The sequence below is a fragment of the Ranitomeya variabilis genome, chromosome 2, assembly GCF_051348905.1.
Source record: "Ranitomeya variabilis isolate aRanVar5 chromosome 2, aRanVar5.hap1, whole genome shotgun sequence".
Classification (NCBI taxonomy): Eukaryota; Metazoa; Chordata; class Amphibia; order Anura; family Dendrobatidae; genus Ranitomeya; species Ranitomeya variabilis.
The window spans coordinates 403,523,285-403,537,009 of NC_135233.1; positions in this window are offsets into that span (position 1 = coordinate 403,523,285).

Consider the following 13,725-nt stretch of genomic DNA (forward strand, 5'->3'; position numbering starts at 1 on the left):
TATCATAGCGCTGCAGCGTGGGGTCTCTGTGCTGGGAGCGGCGGCTGCTGTGCTGTGGTGCGGCGGCTCCTCTTCTGCAGTGTGGGGCCTCTGGTGCTGTAGGGCGGTGGCGGCGGCGTATCTTCATGCAGTCGGGGCTCCTCCGGCATCTCAAAGCCTGGAAGCCCCGCCGGCAACTCCATCGGTGTAATGCGGTGGCCTCCGGGAAAATGGGCGCTGCTTAGATTCAGATCTCGTGTCCCGAGATTTCGGGACGAGATCTGAATCTGAGCATGCGCAGCCCCCAGCGGCCATTTTCCCGGAGGGCACCGCATCGCACCTATTGAGCTGCCTCCGGGAAAATGGCCGCTGCTCAGATTCAGATCTCGTCTCCCGAGATCTCGGGACGAGATCTGAATCTGAGCAGCAGCCATTTTCCCGGAGGCCACCGCATTGTACCGATGGAGTTGCCGGCGGGGCCTCCAGGCTTTAATGAGATGCCGGAGGAGCCCCGACTGCATAAAGATACGCCGCCGCCCAACAGCACCAGAGGCCCCACACTGCAGAAGAGGAGCCGCCGCCCCACAGCACAGCAGCCGCCGCTCCCAGCACAGAGACCCCACGCTGCAGCGCTATGATAAGGTAATGGGGGATACTCACTTTCCTGTGAGACGCCCCCTCGTCGTCATCAGGATCACTCCCCCCCCCCCAAAAGGCACATATTCACCGGCCCTATAAGACGACATACGGTGTATAAGAAGACCCCCGACTTTTAAGAAGATTTTATTTTTTAACTGGTAAAGTTGGGGGGTCGTCTTATACGCCCAGTCGTCTTATACGCCGGAAAATACGGTATATGCCCCTCGAAGGTCAATCTTAGTAAACCACCTAGCCCCCTTGATCCGAGCAAACAAATCAGAAAGCAAAGGTAAAGGGTATTGGAATTTGACCGTGATCTTATTAAGAAGGCGATAATCAATACAGGGTCTCAAGGAGCCATCCTTCTTGGCAACAAAAAAGAATCCCGCTCCCAATGGTGACAAAGACGGCCGAATATGCCCCTTCTCTAAAGACTCCTTAACATAACTCCGCATGGCGGCATGCTCTGGCATAGACAGATTGAAAAGTCGGCCCTTAGGGAACTTACAGCCAGGAATCAAGTTAGTAGCACAATCACAGTCCCTATGTGGAGGAAGGGAACTGGACTTGGGCTCATCAAATACATCCTGGAAATCCGATAAAAACTCAGGAACTTCAGAAGAGGGGGAAGAGGAAATTGACATCAAAGGAATGTCACTATGTACCCCTTGACAACCCCAACTAGTCACAGACATAGATTTCCAATCCAGCACCGGATTATGTCCCTGTAACCATGGAAAACCCAGTACAACAACATCATGCAAATTATGCAACACCAGAAAACGGCAATCTTCCTGATGTGCTGGAGCCATGCACATGGTCAGCTGAGTCCAATACTGAGGTTAATCCTTGGCCAACGGCGTAGCATCAATGCCCCTCAAAGGAATAGGGCTCTGCAAAGGCTGCAAGGAAAAACCACAGCGCCTGGCGAATTCCAAGTCCATCAAGTTCAGGGCAGCGCCTAAATCCACAAATGCCATGACAGAAAAGGACGATAATGAGCAAATCAAGGTCACAGATAAGAGAAATTTAGGCTGTACAGTACTGATGGTAACAGACCTAGCGACCCTCTTAGTACGCTTAGGGCAATCAGAAATAACATGAGCAGAATCACCACAGTAAAAACACAGCCTATTCTGGCGTCTGAATCCCTGCCGTTCTGCTCTAGTCAAAATCCTATCACATTGCATAGGCTCAGGACTGTGCTCAGAGGATACTGCCATATGGTGCACAACTTTGCGCTTGCGCAGGCGCCGATCAATCTGAATGGCCAGAGACATAGACTCGCTCAAACCAGCAGGCGTGGGGAACCCCACCATAACATCTTTAAGGGCTTCAGAAAGACCCTTTCTGAAAATTGCTGCCAGAGCCTCCTCATTCAATTTAGTGTGCACAGACCACTTTCTAAATTTCTGGCAGTATACTTCTGCCGCTTCCTGACCCTGAAACAGGGCCAACAAGGTCTTCATGATCCACAGAATTAGGTTCGTCATACAATCATCCGAGCGCTTGAAAAAATGCGTCTACATTAAGCAATGCCGGATCCCCTGATTCAAGGGAGAATACCCAGTCCTGAGGGTCACCACGCAGCAGAGAGATGACAATTTTAACCTGCTGAATGGAATCACCAGAGGAACGGGGTTTCAAGGCAAAAAACAATTTGCAGTTATTTTTAAAGTTCAAAAACTTGGATCTATCCCCAAAAAACAAATCAGGGGTTGGAATTCTAGGCTCTAAAGCCGGAGTCTGGACAACATAATCTTGGAAGATAGAAACAGGAAAGCTATCTTGCCTCAGAGAAAATCCCCAAAGGATAGGACAGCCCCCCACAAATATTGACTGTGAGTGAAGAGGGAAATGACATACGCAGAATGAAACCAGGATGTAGCAAAGGAGGCCAGTCTAGCTAGATAAAAAGAACAGGACAGAATACTGTGCGGTCAGTATTAAAAAACTAGAAAAATCCACCACAGAGTTTACAAAAATCTCCACACCTGACTAAAGGTGTGGAGGGTAAATCTGCTTCCCAGAGCTTCCAGCTTAACTGAATAAATCCATACTGACAAGCTGGACTAGAAAAAACATAGAAAGTGCAGAAAGATTAAGTCCACAATAAGTGGACTGCAAAAGAACAAAGCAAGGACTTATCTTTGCTGAACTGGTCAGAATATCAGGGAAATCCAAGCAGAGATGTGAATCCAACCAGGAACCATTGACAACTGGCACAGGCTGAAGGATGGAACCAGGCTAAATAGCCGAGCCAGAAAGACAATCAGTGGAAGCAGCTGCTGACTACTAAATCCAAGGAGCAGCAGTACCACTTAAAACCACCGGAGGGAGCCACAGAGCAGAACTCACAAAAGTGCCACTTACAACCACCGGAGGGAGCCCAAGAGCGGAATTCACAACACACACACAGAAGAACATTTGTGAGACGCAGAACAACTGAAAAGATGCTGCAGAGTGCCTAACGCCATCTGTCAAGCATGGTGGAGGTAACGTGATGGTCTATGGTTGCTTTGGTTCTGGTAAAGTGGGAGATTTGTACAAGGTAAAAGGGATTTTGAATAAGGAAGGCTATCACTCCATTTTCCAATGCCATGCTATACCCTGAGGACAGCGCTTGATTGGAACCAATTTCATCCTACAACAGGACAATGACACAAAGCACACCTCCAAATTATGCAAGAACTATTTAAGGAAGAAGCAGTCAGCTGGTATTCTATCTGTAATGGAGTGGCCAGCACAGTCACCAGATCTCAACCCCATTGAGCTGTTGTGGGAGCAGCTTGACTGTATGGTGCCAAAAAGTGCCCATCAACCAAACCAACTTGTGGAGGGGCTTCTGGAAGCATGAGGGGGAAAGGTCTTCAGATGACCACCGCAAATTAACTGCTAGAATGCCAAAGGTCTGCAATGCTGGAATTGCTGCAAAGGAGCATTCTGTGACGAAAGCAAAGTTTGAAGGAGAAAATTGTTATTTCAAATAAAAATATTTTTTTCGAACGTTGTCAATGTCTGGACTAGATTTTACATTAATTTGGCAACTCATTTGATTAATAAAAGTATGAGTTACCATGGAAAACACAAAATTGTCTGGGTGACCCTAAACTTTTGAATGGTAGTGTAGCTGACCCCACTGTTTCATTGACCTCCAGGACCCCTGTTAATCACGATGCTCCTGTGAATGTTGCACAGCGGTCATAACTGGAGGATCCCAACAGCAGAGACCCGAAGAGCCAAAAGAAGCAGCAATGGTCTTAGGGTAATACTGTGACCCCATTCATGACATCTTCTGCTACGATATGTCAGATGTCGTCGGTGGGGGTTCTGTGTCCTACAGTGCTAACCCCAGTGCCATGCGCCATCTTTTATCTCAGACTCAGAATCGACCATTCGCTACAATGGATCTGTCAGTGCAATTCGCAACTTACATTATAGTGACCTCTCCCTTTTTACCCTTTTGTTGGAGCTCATTTTTTTTGCATCATGTAAGTAAATAAATAGCAATGTAATCCCACCCTATAGAGAAGTGATAATCCAATCCAGCATATAGATTCTCCCACCGCCCTCGTTACCATCGCAGAGAACGCTCAGCGTTCGTTGGTTACTATGTCGGAGACATCATGTCTTACAGGTGGGGCCTGAGATTTTGGCCCGACTTTCCAAAGAAATAGGCGACTTACCTGACAAGTCTCGGTGCAGTCAGCTCCTGTCACGTTGGGGCTGGACGCGCTCTACGGCCGCTGATGAACGTCTCTTTAGAAATTATGTGCATTGTAATGGAGAAAAAGAGCAATTACTTCCCAAGAAAGGACTCCGTCATTAATGTCACAGCCGCCGGTGTGACCGGTCCAGACAAAGCTGTCTGCCACTGTTCACTTGCTATTAGACCAATTTGACCACTTGTGCTCCCGGTAAGGGGCAATTAAGCAATTTTTCCATCATGTCTGAATAACAAAGAAAACTACTCATTTTTTAAATTAAATCAATGAGGCCAAACTTTAAGTGTCTCGGAGGACTCAGCACATCACAGACACCATAAGAACTATGCGATTCTTCATTTCTCTTGTGGTTTCGCTGCAGGGGGATCGAACACTCCTTACTTTATAATCCCATAGATCACAATGGCAGTTTTACTCCAGTTTTTTTGCATTTTGAAAATAAATATGAGATTTGCTGAATCCAAAGTGAAAAGTGAAAAGAAGTTTATTTTCAAACCCTTAGTTTTCAAACAGTTTTTAAGAACGTTTCAATTAATGAATATTTTATATATCTTGTATTTTGTAATTTTTGTATACTTATGGTTGTGTAGTTAGTTACTTTTGTGCATTTTATATATTTTGAATATTTTGTGTACTTTATATATTTCAAAAATTTTACTTTTTTATATAGTCATTTTTACACATTTTTTGCATTTTTTTATATTTTAAATATGTTTTTAATTTTGTATCCTTTGTTTAGTTTATCATTTTTATATATTTTTTAACTTTTAATACCTCATATCTTTCATATCTTTTACATCGTTGTGCATCTTTGGAATATTTACTGTATTTTTAGAATGTTGTATCTTTTGGTTATTTCATTTTTTGTAAGTTAGTATATTTTTGTTTAGCATTGTATATTTATATATTTTGTATCTTGTATATATTTAGTTTCTTATGTGTAATTTGTCAGTTAAGGACTGTAGGAAGACGTTACATAGTCTGACACGACTTATGCAGTCTTAGTGTAAAATGACTTTCAGCCTCCTATTGATTTGTCAGTAGTTATGACTCCTCTTCATCACATGGCGATATAATGACAATCAGAGCAGTCAGCCAATGTAATACATTCTATATTAAATGTAATTCTCCGCTCTTTAAAGAACATTAGCCGCTCTAGAAAGTGCCATTCTCTGGCTCACCCTTTAGGAGAGTGAGGCGCAGTCTCATCATTAGGAGGGCTTAAATCATTTTTATTGAGACTATAAATTAAAAGTAATTATTTAATAAACTGTTTGATGTACTCCGACACTGGGAACATGGAGGACAAAAGGAAGATGCATCCGATAAATGGTCTATGGATGGCCAATGGAGAAATTTTGTGTTTCTCAGTTCTTACCTGTGTGAATAAAGATCAAGGTTATAAAAGTCCATAATCTCTCATCTCTTATCCTCTGTTCACATCATGATTTCCTACATATTTCATGTGTGCTGGTGTAGGTCCACAGTGTTTCATCAAGACCAAAGTCAGCGCAGCCGTCTACAAGGACATTTTAGAGCACTTCATGCTTCCCTCTGCTAATGAGGTTTTTTGGAGATGGAAATGTCATTCTCCAGCAGGACTTGGCCCCTGTCCACACTGCCAAAAGTACCAATACCTGGTGTACAAACAACAGTATCACTGGGCTTGATTCCCAGCAAACACGTCTGACCTTAACCCCATAGAGAATCTATGGACTATTGTCAAGAGGAAGATGAGAGACACCAGACCCAACAATACAGACGAGCTGAAGGTTGCTATCAAAGCAACCTGGGCTTCCATAACCCCTCAGCAGTGCCACAGGCTGATCGCCTCCATGCCACGCTGCAATGATGCAGTAATTGATGCACATGGCGCCCCGACCAAGTATTGAGGGCATTTACTGATCATACATTCAGTAGACCAACATTTCGGATTTTAAAATCATTTTTCAAGCTGGTGTTATAAAGTATTCTAATTTACTGAGATAATGACTTTTGGGTTTTCATTGGCTGTAAGCTATAATCATCAACATTAACAGAAATAAACACGTGAAATAGATCACTCTGTGTGTAATGACTCTACAGAATATATGAGATTCACTTTTTGTATTGAAGAACTGAAATAAATTCACTTTTTGATGATATTCTAATTTTGTGAGAAGCACCTGTATGTCAAATGTATCCATAGGAGAACAGATGAGTATAGAGGAGGACAAAGAGTCTTGGAAAAGTAGGACAGATGACGCTGGAGGAGGACAAAGGAGTCAGGTGGATGAGAAATACTGAGGACTCTGGAAAGAGAAGAATGGAGGAGTCTGGCGTAGGAGCATAGAGGAGACTGGTGGAGAGGGACTCTGGAGTGAGAAGGAGGGAAAAGGAGCCTAGAAACGTAGAACAGAGGACTCTGGAGGATGAAGGCACCTGAGTCTGGAGGAGGAAGACAGAGGACTTTGGAAGAAGAGGACAGAGGAGTCTGGAGGAGGAAAAAGAAGGCTGGAGGAATAGCACAGATAAATCTAGAGGAGCCCACAGGAGACTGGAGGAAAAGGAGAACAGAGGAATCTGAATGGAAAAGGACAGATGAGTCTGTAGGACAGAAGACTATTGAGGAGGAAGATACAGGAGTCTGGGGGAAGAAGTCAAAGGACTGGAGGAAGAGGACAAAGAAGTCTGGAGAAGAAAAATTGAGGCGTCTGGAGGAGGACAGAGGAGTCTGAAGGAGGAAGACAAAGGAGTCTGTAGGAGGAAGACAAAGGAGTCTGGAGGAGGGGGACAGAGGAGTCTGGAAGGAGAAAGATGGATGAGTCTGGAGGAGGATGACAGAGAACTCTGAAGGAGGAAAAAGAAGTGTGGAAGACAAAGAAGTCTGGAGGGAGAATGAGGAGAAAGGAACCTGGAAAAGTAGGACAGAGGACTCTGGAGGAGGAAGACTCAGGAATCTGGAGAAAGAAGACTCAGGAGTCTAGAGAAAGAGAACAGAGGAGTCTAGATGTGGAGGAGGACAGAGAAGTCTGGAAGAGGAAGACAGAGCAGTCTGGAGGAGGAAAAAGAAGGCTGGAAGAATAGCACAGATGAATCTAGAGGAGCCCACAGGAGACTGGAGGAAAAGGAGAACAGAGGAATCTGGATGGAAAATGATGGATGAGTCTGGAGGACAGAAGACTATGGAGAAGGAAGACACAAGAGTCTAGAGGAAGAAGACAAAGGACTCTGGAGAAAGAGGAAGAGGACAAAGAAGTCTGGAGAAGGAAGATTGGGGAGTCTGGAGGAGTACAGAGGAGTCTGAAAGAGGAAGACAAAGGAGTCTAGAGGAGGGGTACAGAGGAGTCTGGAAGGAGAAAGATGGATGAGTCTGGAGGAGGATGACATAGAACTCTGGAGGAGGACAAAGAAGTGTGGCAGACAAAGGAGTCTGGAGGGAGAATGAGGAGAAAGGAACCTGGAAAAGTAGGACAGAGGACTCTGGAGGAGGAGGACTCAGGAGTCTGGAGAAAGAAGACTCAGGAGTCTAGAGAAAGAGAACAGAGGAGTCTAGATGTGGAAGAGGACAGAGAAGTCTGGAAGAGGAAGAAAAAGGAATCTGAAGGAGGAAGACAGATAAGTTTGGATGAGGAAGACAGAGGAGTCTGGAAGAAGATGACAGAGGATTCTGTAGGAGAAAGAAGGAGGAGTCTGTAGGAGGAAGACAAGGAATTCTGGAGGAAGAGGACAGAGACATCTGAAGAAAAAGGACAAAGAAGTCTGGGGGACGAAAACAGAGGAGTCAGGAGGAAGAATACAGAGGAGTCTGGAGGAGGAAGACAGAAGACTTTGAAGGAGGAAGACAGAGGAGTCTGGAGGAGGAAGACAGAGAATTCTGGAGGAGGAAGACAGATGAGTTTGGGGAGGAAGACAGAGAAATGTGGAGGAAGAGGACAGAAAAGTCTGAAGAAAAAAGACAAAGAAGTCTGGAGGACAAAAACAGAGGAGTCTGGAGGCTGAGAGAGTACTTTAGAGGAAGAGGACAGAGAAGTCTGGAGAAGGAGGACAAAAATGTCTGGAGGAGGAAGATGGAGGAGTCTGTAGGAGGAAGACAAAGAAGTCTGGAGGAGGAAGACAGATGAGTCTGGAGAAGGGGGACAGAGGAGTCTGGAAGGAGAAAGATGGGTGAGTCTGGAGGAGGATGATAGAGAACTCTGGAGGAGGACAAAGAAGTGTGGAAGACAGAGGAGTCTGGATGGAGAATGTGGAGAAAGGAACCTGGAAAAGTAGGACTGAGGACTCTGGAGGAGGAAGGGTCAGGAGTCTGGAGGAGGAAGACTCAGGAGTCTGGAGGAGTAAGACAGTAGTCTGGAGGAGGGGGACAGAGGAGTCTGGAGGAGGAAGACAGAGGAGTCTGGAGGAGGAGGACAGAGAAGTCTGGAGGATGAAGACAAAGGAGTCTGGAGGAGGAAGACAGACAAGTTTGGAGGAGGAAGACAGAAGAGTCTTGAAGAGGAAGACAGAGGATTCTGGAGGAGAAAGACAGAGGAGTCTGGAGGATGAAGACAGGAATCTGGAGGAAGAGGACAGGGAAGTCTGAAGAAGCAAGACAAAGAAGTCTGGAGGAGTAAGACAGAGGAGTCTGGAGGAGGAAGACAGAAGAGTTTTGAGGAGGAAGACATAGGAATCTGGAAGAGGAAGACAGGATTCTGGAGGAAGAGGACAAAGTCTGAAAAATAAGTACAAATAAGTCTGAAGGAGGAAGACAGAGGAGTCTGCAGGAGGAAGACAGAGTAGTCTGGAGGAGGGGGACAGAGAAGTCTGGAGGGGGATGACAGAGAAGTCTGGAGGGGGATGACAGAGGAGTCTGGAGGGGGATGACAGAGGAGTCTGGAGGAGGAGTACAGAGGAGTCTGGTGGAGGAAGACAGAGGAGTCCGGAGGAGGAAGACAAATGAGTTTGGAGGAGGAGGATAGAGAAGTCTAAAGAAGAAGGACAAAGTAGTCTGGAGGACAAAGACAGAGGAGCCTGGAAGCCGACAGAGGAATCTGGAGGAGGAAGAAAGAGGGGTTTGGAGGAGGATGACAGAGGAGTCTGGAGTAGGAAGACATAGAAGTCTGGAAGGAGAAAGACGTATGAGTCTGGAGGAGGATGACTGAGGACTCTGGAGGAGAGCAAAGAAGTGTGGTGGAGGACAGAGGAGTCTGGAGGGAGAATGAGAAGAAAGGAACCTGAAAAAGTAGGACAGAGCACTCTGGACGACAACTCAGGAGTCTAGAGGAGGAGGACAGAGGAGTCGGGAGGAGGACGACAGATGAGTCTTTAGGAGGAGGACAGAGGAGTCTAGAGGAGGTGGACAGAAGAGTCTGGTGGAGGTGCACAGAGGAGTCTGGAGAAGGAAGACAGAGGAGTCTGGAAGAGGAAGGCAGAGGAGTCTAGAAAAGGAAGACAGAGGAGTCTTGGTAAGGAGGATAAAGGATTCTGGAGGAGGAGGACAGAGAATTCTAAAGGAGGAAGACAGAAGGATTTGGATAGAGTCTAGAGGAGGACGAAGGAGTCTGGAGGAGGAGGACAACAAAGGAGCCTGGTAAACCAGGACAGAGGAGTCTGACGGAGAGAACAGAGGAGTCTGGAGAAGGAAAACAGAGGAGTTTGGAGATGGTAGACAGAGAAGCCTGGAGGAGGAGGACAGAGTAGTGTGGAGGAGGAGGAGGACAGAGTAGTTTGGAAAGAGAAGAATGAAAGAGTCTGGAGGAAGAGGACAGCGGACACTGAAGGAAGACAAAGAAGTCTGGAGGAGGAAGACAGAAGAGTCTAAAGGAGGAGGATGGAGGATTCTCGAGGATGAGGACAGAGGAGTCTGTAGAGAGAAGAAGGACAAAGGAGCCAGGAAAAGTAGGACAGAGGAGTCTAAAGGAGGGGAGGACAGATGATTCTAGTGGAGGGAACAGACAAGTCTGAAGGAGGACAGAGGAGCCTGGAAAAAGGAGGACAGAGAGAATAAATCACTGGGATCAGACTCTCTGCACATACATTTTGCTGCTCTCAGATTAAATAGAAAATGGGTAACAACACATGATTTTACAGTATCAGCAAAGTCAATGAGATTTCTGAATTTTTATGCTCATGCTCCTTATTTTTTTTTTTTGCGGATCTGGACCATAAGGCTTCTTTTACACATACCGTTGTTTTTCCATAGTATTGGAAACCCGAAAAATGGCGATCCGCAAGTTTTTTGAGGTCCGTTATTGCGGCAGATCGTGAAAATTGCGGCACTACGGCTCGCAAAAAAAGGCCCGAAATAACGGGTCACAAAAAAAATGGTAGGTGTAAAAGAAGTCTAAAGCTGATTTTCCAGATCTACAGCTTGACAAATCTTTCAATGTTTTGCAGCATTTTTAAAGGGAACCTGCCACCTGAATTTGGCGGGACCAGTTTTGGGTCATATGGGCGGGGTTTTCGGGTGTTTGATTCACCCTTTCCTTACCCGCAGGCTGCATGCTGGCCGCAATATTGGATTGAAGTTCATTCTCTGTCCTCCGGAGTACACGCCAGCGCAAGGCATTGCCTTGCGCTGGCGTGTACTCCGGAGGACAGAGAATGAACTTCAATCCAATATTGCGGCCAGCATGCAGCCTGCGGGTAAGGAAAGGGTGAATCAAACACCCGAAAACCCCGCCCATATGACCCAAAACTGGTCCCGCCAAATTCAGGTGACAGGTTCCCTTTAAACCAGTCAAATTATTGGGATAACATGGAACTAAAAACGCATTAGAAACTCATGTAAAAACATGTAAAAATTAGAGTATTGTTCCCAGAGTTTTCCTGCCAATATTTAGGTTTTTGGTGCAGAAAAACCTGTTTTAAAAAAGTTAAAGTGTGTGTGAAACCCCAGGAATCCAGTTGTCAGAGTGGTATTGCTTGCCTCCCGAGGAGGGTGATGTCATGCCTGGATGCGAGAAGGAGTCCCTTTAGCAGGTAACACTAGCATACAACACTTTCATGACTCAAGGACAGAAGTGGGAGCTCTAAACCCAGTTACAGGGTAGCTTCCCTATAAGTTTTAGTGTGGAGGAGGAGTTAGAGGTCAGTCTGTGAGAGACAGTGAAGGGAGAGGAAGCGTGTGAGGAGAGAGACTGGGAGTGGAGCTGGGATTGAGCTCACTCCCAGGATTATGCGCAAAAAAACGGACACCGGGTTCCGAGGTTGTGTGGGAACTGTATGCCCCACAGCAGAAACCGGCGGGCAGGAGACACCCGAAGGCACATCAGCAGATTAGAGCCCGGAGTCACCACATGAGAGGGACACCTGTAGAAAGGCTCGAGCTGCCTGCCATGCGGGTAGTGTTCCACCTGAGGGAGAGATTGAGAGAGAGACTTGAGGAAAGCTAATGCATCAAGAACACAGAATTCAGTGCAAAAAGGAAGGCTTCCAACCCCACCTGGCTAGGGGGATTCCGAACCGCTTCCAGGCTGCCCGAATTTCAAACATCACCTGTAATCTGTGCCCTGGACAGCAATTTCACCAGTAAAAGGTAAAGAGACTGCAAATCCTGTGTCTACCAATTACTTCCTGCACCCCAACACCTACAACCCCTTATAGACTGTCCTGGTAGCCATGGGGCCTTCGCTCCACCTGTGGGGAGCAAAACCATCTAAGCTTCATTACCATCGGCCCCAGAGGATCCCTTTAAGCAGCGTCGGCCATCCCTGGCAGAGTACCACAGGTGGCGTCACGAAAATTACTGCATTAGACTATATTTGCCACTACACTTTATCCCCTTTAATTGGACGCCCAGGGCCATGGACCGGGTTACTGCTTCCGTTACCACCTCTTTAAGTACCACCTTACCCAGTACCGAGTACCCGGTCCTAGCGGGCGCTCCATGTGCACATATGCTAAGCTAGAATAAAATATGGAAGAGTAGGTGAAGGGAAGAGAATGGAAATTCAAATGAGGATTTGGGAAAGTAAGCAATAAATATACAGGTCTGCCATTGTGAGGGGGAGTAATTAGTAAGAAAAGGAGAAACCGAGACCAAGAACACGGCACAATTGTTGACTGTCATCCACATTCGGGTCTGCTCCTGCACTGTTGCCCGTCCACTTTAATAACACTAGGGTCTGCTCCTGCACTGTTGCCCGTCCACTTTAATAACACTAGGGTCTGCTCCTGCCTGGTGCTGGTCCACTATAATAACACTAGGGTCTGCTCCTGCACTGGTGCTGGTCCACTATAATAACAAGAGAGTCTGCTCCTGCACTGGTGCCCGTCCACTTTAATAACACTAGGGTCTGCTCCTACACTTGTGCCCGTCCACTTTAATAACACTAGGGTCTGCTCCTGCACTGGTGCCTGTCCACTTTAATAACACTAGGGTCTGCTCCTGCACTGGTGCCTGTCCACTATAATAACAAGAGAGTCTGCTCCTGCACTGGAGCCGGTCCATTTTAATAACACTAGGGTCTGCTCCTGCACTTGGGCCCGTCCACTATAATAACACTAGGGTCTGCTCCTGCACTGGTGCCGGTCCACTATAATAACATTAGGGTCTGCTCCTGCACTGGTGCTGGTCCACTATAATAACATTAGGGTCTAATCCTGCACTGGTGCTGTTCCACTATAATAACAAGAGACTCTGCTCGTGCACTGGTGCCCGTCCACTTTAATAACACTAGGGTCTGCTCCTGCACTGGTGCTGGTCCACTATAATAACAAGAGAGTCTGCTCCTGCACTGGTGCCCGTCCATTTTAATAACACTAGGGTCTGCTCCTGCACTGGTGCCTGTCCACTTTAATAGCACTAGGGTCTGCTTCTGCACTGGTGCCTGTCCACTTTAATAGCACTAGAGTCTGCTTCTGCACTGGTGCCTGTCCACTTTAATATCACTAGGGTCTGCTCCTGCACTTGTGCCCGTCCACTATAATAACAAGAGGGTCTGCTCCTGCACTGGAGCCGGTCCATTTTAATAACACTAGGGTCTGCTTCTGCACTGGTGCCTGTCCACTTTAATAACACTAGGGTCTGCTCCTGCACTTGGGCCCGTCCACTATAATAACAAGAAGGTCTGCTCCTGCACTGATGCCGGTCCAATATAAGTACACTAGGGTCTGCTCCTGCACTGGTGCCTGTCCACTATAATAACACTAGGGTCTGCTCTTACACTGGTGCCGGTCCACTATAAGTACACTAGGGTCTGCTCCTGCACTGGTGCCGGTCCACTATAGTAACAAGAGGGTCTGATCCTGCACTGGTGCCCGTCCACTATAATAACACTATTGTCTGATCCTGCACTGGTGCTGGTCCACTATAATAACAAGAGGGTCTGTTCCTGCACTGGTTCCCGTCCACTATAATAACACTATGGTCTGATCCTGCACTTGTGCTGGTCCACTATAATAACAAGAGGGTCAGCTCCTG